The 10,626-nt window shown below is 35.9% G+C and overlaps 1 pseudogene; it reads right to left on the reverse strand.

Annotated features, from left to right (window-relative positions):
* Positions 1-256: 256 nt before the first annotated feature.
* LOC108542670 (40S ribosomal protein S12 pseudogene) lies at positions 257-655 on the reverse strand (annotated as a pseudogene).
* Between the last annotated feature and the right edge of the window lie 9,971 nt (positions 656-10,626).

Genomic DNA, 10,626 nt, shown 5'->3' on the forward strand with positions numbered 1-10,626 from the left:
AGCAAAGCTTTCAGGAACATGGCAAAGTAGCTCAGTGGATGAACAAGACTATTGATTTAGCTGATCATGTTCTAGAGTTAAGAATTTGAAATACCATGACACAAATTCAAGTTCCTAGTTTTACAATCATAGAAAAGCTCAAATTTTCTTTTTTTTCTTTCCTTCTTTCTCTTTTTTTTTTTTTTTTTTTTTTTTTTTTTTTTGTGTGTGTGTGTGTGTGTGTGTGTGTGTGCGTGTGAGCCAAAGATTTATTTCTTCATTTCTTGGATTTGAAGTACTCTTCAATGACATCTTTGGCCTGAGACTCCTTGCCATAGTCCTTAACTACTACACAACTGCAGCCAACCACTTTATGGGGTTTCCCCTCTCTGTCAATTGTACAGAAGCCTACCCTTTCCTCTAGTTTCTTGTTGTCATCAACATTAATTAGGTTGATTTGGTGTTCAGCACAAAGGGCCTCCACCAACTTGACATACATAGGCTCATCACATTTGGATGCAAGCACACAAAGGTGGGCTTGGTGCTTGTCTAATCCTTTGGCAGCTTCGTGAATTCCACATGCCAGGCCATGGTGGATGAGGGCGGTCTTCAGTACCTCTTGTAAAGCAGTATTAACGGCCATTACACCTCCAGCAGCAACGCCTTCCTCGGCCATGGCGGTGGGTTACGGGTGAAGCCGAATCTTGAATGCACCCAAACCTCCGCCTCTGCACGACTCGGTGGTGGCAGGCAAAGATGCCTCACGCGCCGAAAAGCTAAAATTTTCTAAACCTAACAGTGAGCAAGAAGACTATTACATGTGAGTGAAGGTAGGAGTTTTGAGTTCTTTTATTTTATTATTATTGCTTTTTTTTTTACTACTAAAACGAGATAACCAGAAAAGATTTATGAAAGTTTTAAACTGCAGGACAGAATTCACGTAAGAAATTGAATATCTGAAATAATCACCTAGTTGAATTAAATTATATGTTGGGGTCAGGGTCTGAAATCAACTATTAAATTTTAGTATAATCAAAATTATTTTTGAAACTTCTTCATTAGATCATAAAATATACTGAATTTTAAAAAATATATTCCCATGTGGTGTACAGATATTATTACATGTTATTGTACAAGTATGGAGTACATAATGAAAAGTATCTTTACAAAGTATCATTTTATAGTATTGTAATAACATAAAAGAACTACTTGAATTTATGTAAATTAAATGTATCTGTGATGCAATCCTCTGTATTAAGAAAAAATTCAGTTGCTATTTCTGTGTTGATAAATCTTTTCCATGAGAACTTTTTCCCAAAACAATGCATCAACAAGAGTCTTCTTGAATATATTGATTTATACTTTTCCATTAAAGTTGTATGCAATTATTAGATTACTTACTAAGTGTGTCAACAGTGCGACTATTAAATAAACATATATAATGAACTGAGAAATGTTCATTATGCATTGCTATTGCTTTTGAAAACAGGTTAAGATGATTTGGAATTTAGATCTTTATTAATTTCCCTGCTTTTGTTTATATTTGGAAATTTCTGGCCGGGCGCGGTGGCTCACGCCTGTAATCCCGCAATTTGGGAGGCTGAGGTGGCGGATCACGAGGTCAGGAGATTGAGACCATCCTGGCTAACACGGTGAAACCCCGTCTCTACTAAAAATACAATAAATTAACGGGGTGTGGTTGTGGGCGCCTGTAGTCCCAGTTACTCGGGAGGCTGAGGCAGGAGAATGGCGTGAACCCAGGAGGCGGAGCTTGCAGTGAGCCGAGATCACGCCACTGCACTCCAGCCTGGGCCACAGAGCACGAGACTCAGTCTCAAAAAAATAAAGAAAAAAAAAGAAAAGAAAAGAAAAAGGAAATTTCTCTAAAACAAAAAAAAAAAAAAAGTTTTTTAATTACTCACTATATGCCTTTTATTTTATGTAGTACATGTTTTACTACATGTGATCCAAAGTTTTAATGATACTTAATATTTGAGTATTTCAGATTTGAGCTCTTCTGCATTTTACCAAATTTTTAGTGAATATATTCAGTCTTTGAAATTTTGAAATAAATTTCTGAAGGTTAATTTAATAATTCACATGAACACAGGACTGATAGTTCACCTAGAATTCCATGAAGAAATGTAAAAAGTGCTAATTGTGTTCAGGAGAGTTATCCAGCTAGCTAATTGGCACCTGCTCGTCGTTAGTACACACAAATTCCCGGGAAAGTGCCAAAGTATTACTGTGAAAATAAAACTGCAAGAGAAGAGCCTTACTCTATTTCTAGTATTTATTTATTATTTATTTATTTATTTGCTAAGGAAGGAAAAAAAAAAAGTAGTTCTTAAAAGTTTTGAGTATTGCTAGGGGATTTGCTTCTGTCTATCTATTAAATAGCCCTGAAAAAGTATGTAACACATTGAATCTACTCTCCTAGGGAAACAGAATAACAAAGTGGGTTGGTCTTTCACTCCAGAGACTTAAGAAATAGTCATAGTGTCATGTCAGATTGAGCATCTCTAATGTGAAAATTAGAAATCTGAAATGCTCCAAAATCTAAAACTTTTTGAGTGTCAACACTCTCCCACAAAAGGAAAATTCCACACCTGACCTCATGTTATAGATTGCAGTCAAAATACTGTCAAAACTTTATTTCATGCACAAAATTGTTAAGAACATTGTATAAAATTACCTTAAGGCTGTGTGTATAAGGTGTTGATGAAACATAAATGAATTCCATGCTTAGACTTGGGTCCCATCCCCAAGATATCTCAAATATGTATTTGCAACTATTCCAAACTCTGGAAAAATCTGAAATCCAAAATGCTTCTGGTCCCACACATTTCAGAGAAGAGATACTCAACCTTTATTTGGTTAAGCGGTACTCTCTATTGACTTTCACATTTAAACGGTTCAAACAGACAGCTTTCACCAGTTGTTTGTAAGGACAAACGTTGAAAAACATGAAAAGAAAACCATGAAGTGTAAAAATGCCAACATTGAATTTGAATAAAAGAAGAGTCAACCATTCTAATCAGAGGTGAAACCTTAACATTTTGCTTTCAGCTTTCACAGTAAAACAGGTAAAATTGCCTATCTGCAACATTCTTTTTTTTTTTTTTTTAATTTATCCAACTATGGCAATTTTATGTTGTACTTACATTCCCTTGGAAGGAGTAGGTACGTATATTCATCAAACCTTGTTATTATAAATATTAACCATTAGTATTGACTATTAGTCTAATATTGAGTGAATGCTTTTGATGAGAGAAGCACTACTGACAGTCATTATCATGGTGTAATAATATTAAAAATCATTTGTAAGCTGGGCACGGTGACTCACGCCTGTAATCCCAGCACTTTGGGAGGCCAAGGCAGGTGGATCATCTGAGGTCAGGAGTTCAAGACCAGCCTGGCCAACATGGCGAAACCGCATCTCTATTAAAAATACAAAAATTAACCGAGCACAATGGTAAGCATCTGTAATCCCAGCTGCTTGGGAGGCTGAGTTAGAAGAACTGCTTGAACCCAGGAGACGGAGGTTGCAGTGAGCCAAGATCATGCCATTGCACTCAAGCCTGGGTGACAGCGGGAGACTCTGTCTCAAAAAAAAAAAAAAAAGAAAGAAAGAAAAAGAAATCATTTGTAGAGGAAATATTACAGTGTTTTACTACAATGTTATGTAATTTTGCTTTAATGATGAGTGAGTTTAAATTCTTTGATGAATTAGAGGTGTACTATCATATTCATTTGCATAATCAAACCTATGTGCATATAGATTACACTTAACTGATTTTTTTTTTAAGGACTGTTACAAAGAAAAACTGTCAGGTCCTACCTTAGACTGAATCTGAAACCCTGGGGGGGTGGAGACCAGTAATCTACTTGTAACAAGCTGCTTAAATTTGAGAATTATCGCCTGTAATCCAGCACTTTGGGAGGCCACTAAGTGGGTGGATCACCTGAGGTCAAGAGTTTGAGAACTCTGGCCAACATGGTGAAATCCCTTTCTCTATTAAAAATACAAAAATTAGGTGGGCATGGTGGCAGGCACCTGTAACCCCAGCTATTCGGGAGGCTGAGGCACGAGAATTGCTTGAACCTAGAGGTGGAGGTTACAGTGAGCCAAGATCGAGCACTGAGCCCCCTAGCCCGGGTGTCACGGTAAGACTCTATCTCAAAAGAAAAAAAAAAGGGAGAGAATTATCATATATTCCATAACTACTGCTAGGTTAGTATAAGCTACAAAATATAATAAAAATATGTTAAACTGTTTTTTGTGTTTTAAATTTCTGTGACTATTTTTGTTGATTGCCTTTCTATAGATGTTTATGTAGATGTTTCTGAATCTCCTAATGACTAATTAGATGTTTCTGAATTTCCTATCTAATGCAAGGAGGCTCTATAAATCACCCCGGGATCATGTTAAAGTGCTAATTTTCTGTCTCTCCCACATCTCATCAAATCAGAGCCCTAAGATGTGTTGATTCAGTATTTGTAGTAAGTCCCTGGGTCATTAATTTTTTTTTATGGTGATTCTGGGTTTGGAAAAGAATCACTCTTCTCAACTTCCTAACATTGAATTGAATTTTTATCTTAGCATGAATAGGTGTACTAATCTATTAAGAAGCTGTGGAGTGGCCGGGCACGGTGTCTCACGCCTGTAATCCCAGCACTTTGGGAGGCCAAGGCGGGCGGATCACAAGGTCAGGAGATCGAGACCAACCTGGCTAACACAGTGAAACCCTGTCTCTACTAAAAATACAAAAAATTAGCCGGGCGTGGTGGTGGGTGCCTGTAGTCCCAGCTACTGGGGAGGCTGAGGCAGGAGAATGGCGTGAACCCGGGAGGCGGAGCTTGCACTGAGCTGAGATTGTGCCACTGCACCCCAGCCTGGGCGACAGAGTGAGACTCCGTTTAAAAAAAAAAAAAAAAAAAGAAGCTGTGGAGCGATGTATATGCTGCCTCCCTCTCTAGACTTAGGCTGCTCAGGCAGTGAAGCATATCTCTTTGTTTTGTTAAATGATCCTATTTTGTGTCCTCACAGAATTACTGCCTGCCTGGTTGACAGAGAAGAGCAGCCACCTTATAGAGGATGGATATGTCCCTCACAGGTTTATCCTGGCCAAGCAGAATACTGTTTATCCTCACCTTGAATAGCTGGAATCAATTAACACAGTGAGAAGAGCAATGAGACTCGAGGCAGTCATGCAGTGTTTTGATCTGTTCATATGTTGGAGGGGAAGAGGTGAAAAATGGACAAAAAGACAAATGAGATCTGTTAGTATAGGTTAAAGGAATTTAGAAAAGGAACCAGTAAGTTTCTATTCTCACCATGGGCAATACCTTGGATTTCCATATTTTAACTTAAGCAAAGGTTATGTTTCATACTCAAAAATAGGGAGCAGGTAGAGTTTCAATTTTTCATGTGTGTTTGTAATTTTCTCAGTGTACTAACTCATAGTCTGTAACACATGATGGATTCCTTCTTCTGTCCATTCCCACTGATTTCCCTAAACATAGACAGATGAAGGGCTGTTTTGAAATGCTGTGAGACCAATCCCTCTTTCTGACTGTGTTAATTTATTCTGGCTCTGCAAGGCCAGCATGAATGGCACTCAGCTTTGCCAGCTGAGGTCTGAGTGAGTGTAGGGAACCAGAGATCTTGCCCATCTTGAATCAGGCCGATGTGTTTGTTCCAGCCCCCTGTTGCTCTTACATTTCTCTTAAAGACAGAAACATCTGTTGACTTTGGTCCAACTAAGACTAAAATTTAAAAGCATCTTTTCAAATCTGAATCTGTTGAATTAAATATTCTAATATGGTTAAAAGGGACTTCAATAACATATCTTTTTAATTTCTAAAATTATGCATGAAATTGTTGTCTCTGCCGGGGCCTGGTGGCTCACGCCTGTAATCCCAGCGCTTTGGGAGGCTGAGGCGGGCGGATCACCTGAGGTCAGGAGTTCGAGATCAGCCTGACCAACATGGAGAAACCCTATCTCTGATAAAAATACAAAATTAGCCGGACACAGTGGTGCATGCCTGTAATCCCAGCTACTCAGGAGGCTGAGGCAGGAGAATTGCTTGAACCTGGGAGGTAGAGGTTGCCTTGAGCCAAGATTGTGACATTGCACTCCAGCCTGGGGAACAAGAGCAAAACTCTGCCAAAAAAAAACAAAAAAGAAAAAGGAAAAAAACAAAGTGTTGTCTCGCTTAATGAAATAACTATTTTTAAGAGAAACATTTCTTTATGTTTACCTCTCTCTTCACCTCTTTTCTGTATGCATCATTATAGGTTACTTCCAGAAATATTTGGCTTAGTGACTAAGGTGAGTAGTAGCTGGTTGTTGTGAAGAACTTTGTTGGGTTTTCATTAGTTCTTTTAATTTTATCCCGACTCTACCTCCAATTTAGAAATGAAAATGCTATCATTGATTTTTGTTACTGATGTTGATTTATTTATTCATACTCTACCCTATTTCTATTAGGATGTGTGGCAATTCTGATATTATTCCTGTTTAAAATAATACAAAATAGTAAAAGTGGTAAAATTAAAGTTTACACAAGCCTTGGGAAGTGTAAGCATTTCTAAACTATAAGATAAAGTAAAGCTTAAAATATGAATTCATTTCTTGTTTCACTAATAGCCATCATGATTACCTATATTTAGATTCTAATATACTGTCTCTGAGATAATTCAGAGGACTTTTAGGTGTCCTGAATTATTCTTAATGATAAGGTTATGTAATTTTACATATTTCACTCTTTTAACAAATACTTATCGAATACTTACATTTGTGCCCAACTCGGTCCTTCAGACCTTAAATGAATTACAGTGAATGTGTAATGGAATTGATCCTTTTAAATTACAAAGCAATTGTTTACGATTAAAATGGGCTGACTGTATTACTTGAAATGGGAAGAGGAGGATGTAATTACCATTTAGCAGAGTATTGATGAGTACTATAGACAGAGATGCAACATTGATTGCATCCTAAATGTGCGAGCTCCCTGTTATTTTGATGGGCACAGCTTATTCTACATTCCTTTCTTTTTCCATTAATGAGAAGGAATAATATTCACTGATTCAGTCAGTAGCACTTGGCCATTATTTGCTGAGCTGTATAAACAATGAGCAGCTGCATCATTGTTTATATTACATGATTTTGTTTATTCATTTTAAAAATTTTATGACAGTACTGTAGCTTAGCAGCATTGCTTATGGTAATGAAGAAGTTAATTAGCAATATTGAGCAAGACTTTAAGACATGAGTTTTAATAAGTAGTGCTAAAAATATTACAGTAGTCATCCACAGATAAATATAATAAACCTCAGACAAATTGGGAAAATGGTCAAATTATGAGAAAAAAGATTTTAGAATGCTTTGGCTTTGTGGTTTCAAAAGAATACTACAGACAAATATACATTCACATACCAAGGACACTACTAATTTCACTGGTGTTTCTTTCCTCTTAACCTAAAACTCCTAAATGGTAGAAAATGGAAGTTTACTTTCACAATAAATAAATAAATAAATAAGCAGTAATCTTTTAATATTAAATTCATGCTGATAGAGAAAGAAGACTCTGCCAGTAAAGCAGTCAGACAGCTTACGAAGGATACTGGAATTATCTGAGCTTTCTAGCCCAGAAATATTGACAGACATAGTCTGAATGTGTCAGTCAGCTTCATTTTAGAGCCAAAGTCTTAATTCAAGCACTGGGAAATCCATAATTGGAAAGAATCCCATAGTCACTGCTGATATTTTTCTCTAATTATAAGTGACTTTGTTGTATCATAAGCTTCCTTAAGAACTCTTGATTTTGATAAGAAATGTATTCCCAGACTCCACTGACTAGACCTGGCATTATCAGAAATTAATTTCTATTGGCTAAGCATTAGAGTGTCATGCAGTAGTTGATATAGTGATACAAAAACACTATTATCAGAGTATTTAAATGTCACATCAATTTTGCCTGAGGGCCAAACAGAGGTTAAACTTGCATTTCTTCATATCAGTGGCTTAAAGGACTCTGCGACTCATTTTGGGATTCCATTATGATTGTGACAGATGGTGTTACTTTACCTTATCCTTTTGTCATGCCACCATCAGCAGTGTCTCTATATCTGAGCCAAGTGCCTGGGTGATTTAGTATATATTTAATTCCCATAGACCTTCAGAGATTATGAGGTTATTTTTAATGCAAAAGGGGTGTTTTCCCTCTCTCTATATATAGTATGTCCACATGTGAGTGGGCTGTGCCAATAGTTATTAAAGCCAATAGAAGTTAGATTAGTGATAGGAAATATCTAGAAAAGTGATAGTTCTAGGAAATTGTATATAAAGCCTCTTAATGAAGGAATGAAGGTTCTTTGCTGAATGAGTTATGACCACATTCAAAATTATTTTACTTTATTTATTCAACATTTGATGAATATTTATGATGTGCAAAATACTTTACTGAAAGCTGTGGGAGATAAAGTAAGAACTTTGGTCCCATAGATGAGGAATTAATTATTTGGTTATAGAGGCAACAAACTTGAAGAATCAAATTATGCCAAATAACAAAATTTCTTATTTTTGTAAAATTTATCAAGTTAATAATAATAAATCTTAAAATAATATATATCTTATTAAAGTTATGCATGATGTGGATTTATTTTATTTAAATGAGATATTTACTAAAATCTCATATGACACTCTTAGAAAATGAAGAAATGTGGACTACATTAGGTTAAATTATATGAAATTGCCAATATCTGACAGTTTTGATGTAAGAAAATGCAACTTTTATGACTTGACCTAATATAATGTATCGTCCTCACAAGTAGCTTGAATTACCCAAAGAGAGTAAAGCAATATGTTTGTTCATCAGAGTTAGCCTAGAAAGTAGTCTTATGAGAATGTTGACAAGATTTGTCCTTGGCCCTCTCTTGTTCAATATTTTTCATCAATAACTTTGATGAAGATATAGAAGATATGACAATTTGCATCGCTAGATGACAGATTATTTAGAAGGAATACCCTAATAGACCAGATGATAAAATCAAGAATCAAATGGTTTTGAACAGCCAAAGTCAAGGTTCTAAAATTAAAAGATGAAATCTAACACAGATAAATGTTAAGTCCTATGTTTAGGTTTTTTTTATTTCCTTGTATATTATACAATTCCAAAATGTGAGACTCTGCTTGACATGTGAACAACAACAACAACAAAAACCCTTAATTCATTTTCAGCCAGCAAATAGATATTAGTTGACTCACTTTTTTCCAGTCACTTTATAAGATGCTGAGGATGCAATGACTCAAACACATTCAATCCCTGTCCTCACAAGTTTACAGAATGTGGGGAACCACAGGTTCACTTTGTAACAACAGTTTGGGGTATGGAGTGTGAAAGATGAATGCAGTCTTCAGGTACATTAATAATAATAATAATTATAATGACACCTAGAATCAAGGTGAACATTTTTATGCTATTCCCATTTGGTCAGACCGCTTCCTAAGAATTGGGTTCAGAACTCCTGGGTATCAGCTTTTAGGAAGAATATCAAAATTTGAGACTTGGTTCACAGGAGGATGCCTATGTTGGTATGAATTCTGGGAACTATAATCCAATAGATGAAAGGTTGAAGGATGAGGGTTTTTAGCTAATGGAAATCAAGTCTAATTGCCTGGGTTCAAAATGGCTCCATTACTTTCTAGCTATATAACATTGGGCAAGTTACTGAGCCTTTCTCACCCTCAGTACTCTTATCAGAAAAAGAGAAATTATATCAGTATCTATATCTCAAGTTTGTTAAGAAGAGTGAGTTAATATTGTAAAGTACTTAAAACAATGAATGACATGTAAGTGGCAAATGAGTGCTAAATGTAAATAAATGAATAGATGGATAGATAGACCTATAAATTGATAGGTGGCTAGATAGGGGATAAATGAATAAGAGGGGTTAGGAAGGAGATTAAGAGAGAGACATAGAAGGTATTTTGAAATATCTGAAAAGAAGGTTTGGAAGAGAAAGTATCCATGCTTCATTCTTCCTAAAAGGAGCATGATCAAGTAACCAGAAATCAATAGGTGAAAACAAATCCTTATTCTTTGATAAAATATACTTTTTTTTAATTTGGCCAGTTTTTATTCTGCAGTGCTCCAAATCTTGTTCATTTCTAAAGTGATGCAAAATTGGCAAAATTAACTTCAACAACTCTGCCTCTTCACATGATACCTTTCATGTAAAGTAGGTGGCACTGCTTTTAAGGTCTAAAATTTCAAAATATTGTTACCTTCTAACATGGAAATAAAATATAATCTGATAATGATTGGAACCTGAATAAATCCAATGTTAAGGCATGGTTGCCTATTGACTCTTAATATAGCTGACTTAGAGGGGTAACTGCAAGTCTTCTTGTCTTGTTTCAGGAGCTCTTCTGCCACAGATTATCTGAATAAACCCATAGAATTTTCTTAGTCTCTCTCTCCTTCTTTAACCAAATAAAAGCTCATCAATGCAGTGCTATTTCTAGCATTATCGGAGATTTATTCTGGCATTTAGGCATACTGCAGTGAGTTTATCCTTTTTATAGAACTTGATTATTCTTAATGGTTTTAGAGGAATGTTTCTTGCTAAGATCAATTTAG

Source organism: Rhinopithecus bieti, unplaced genomic scaffold (assembly GCF_001698545.2).
Source record: "Rhinopithecus bieti isolate Rb0 unplaced genomic scaffold, ASM169854v2 scaffold_20169, whole genome shotgun sequence".
Classification (NCBI taxonomy): domain Eukaryota; kingdom Metazoa; phylum Chordata; class Mammalia; order Primates; family Cercopithecidae; genus Rhinopithecus; species Rhinopithecus bieti.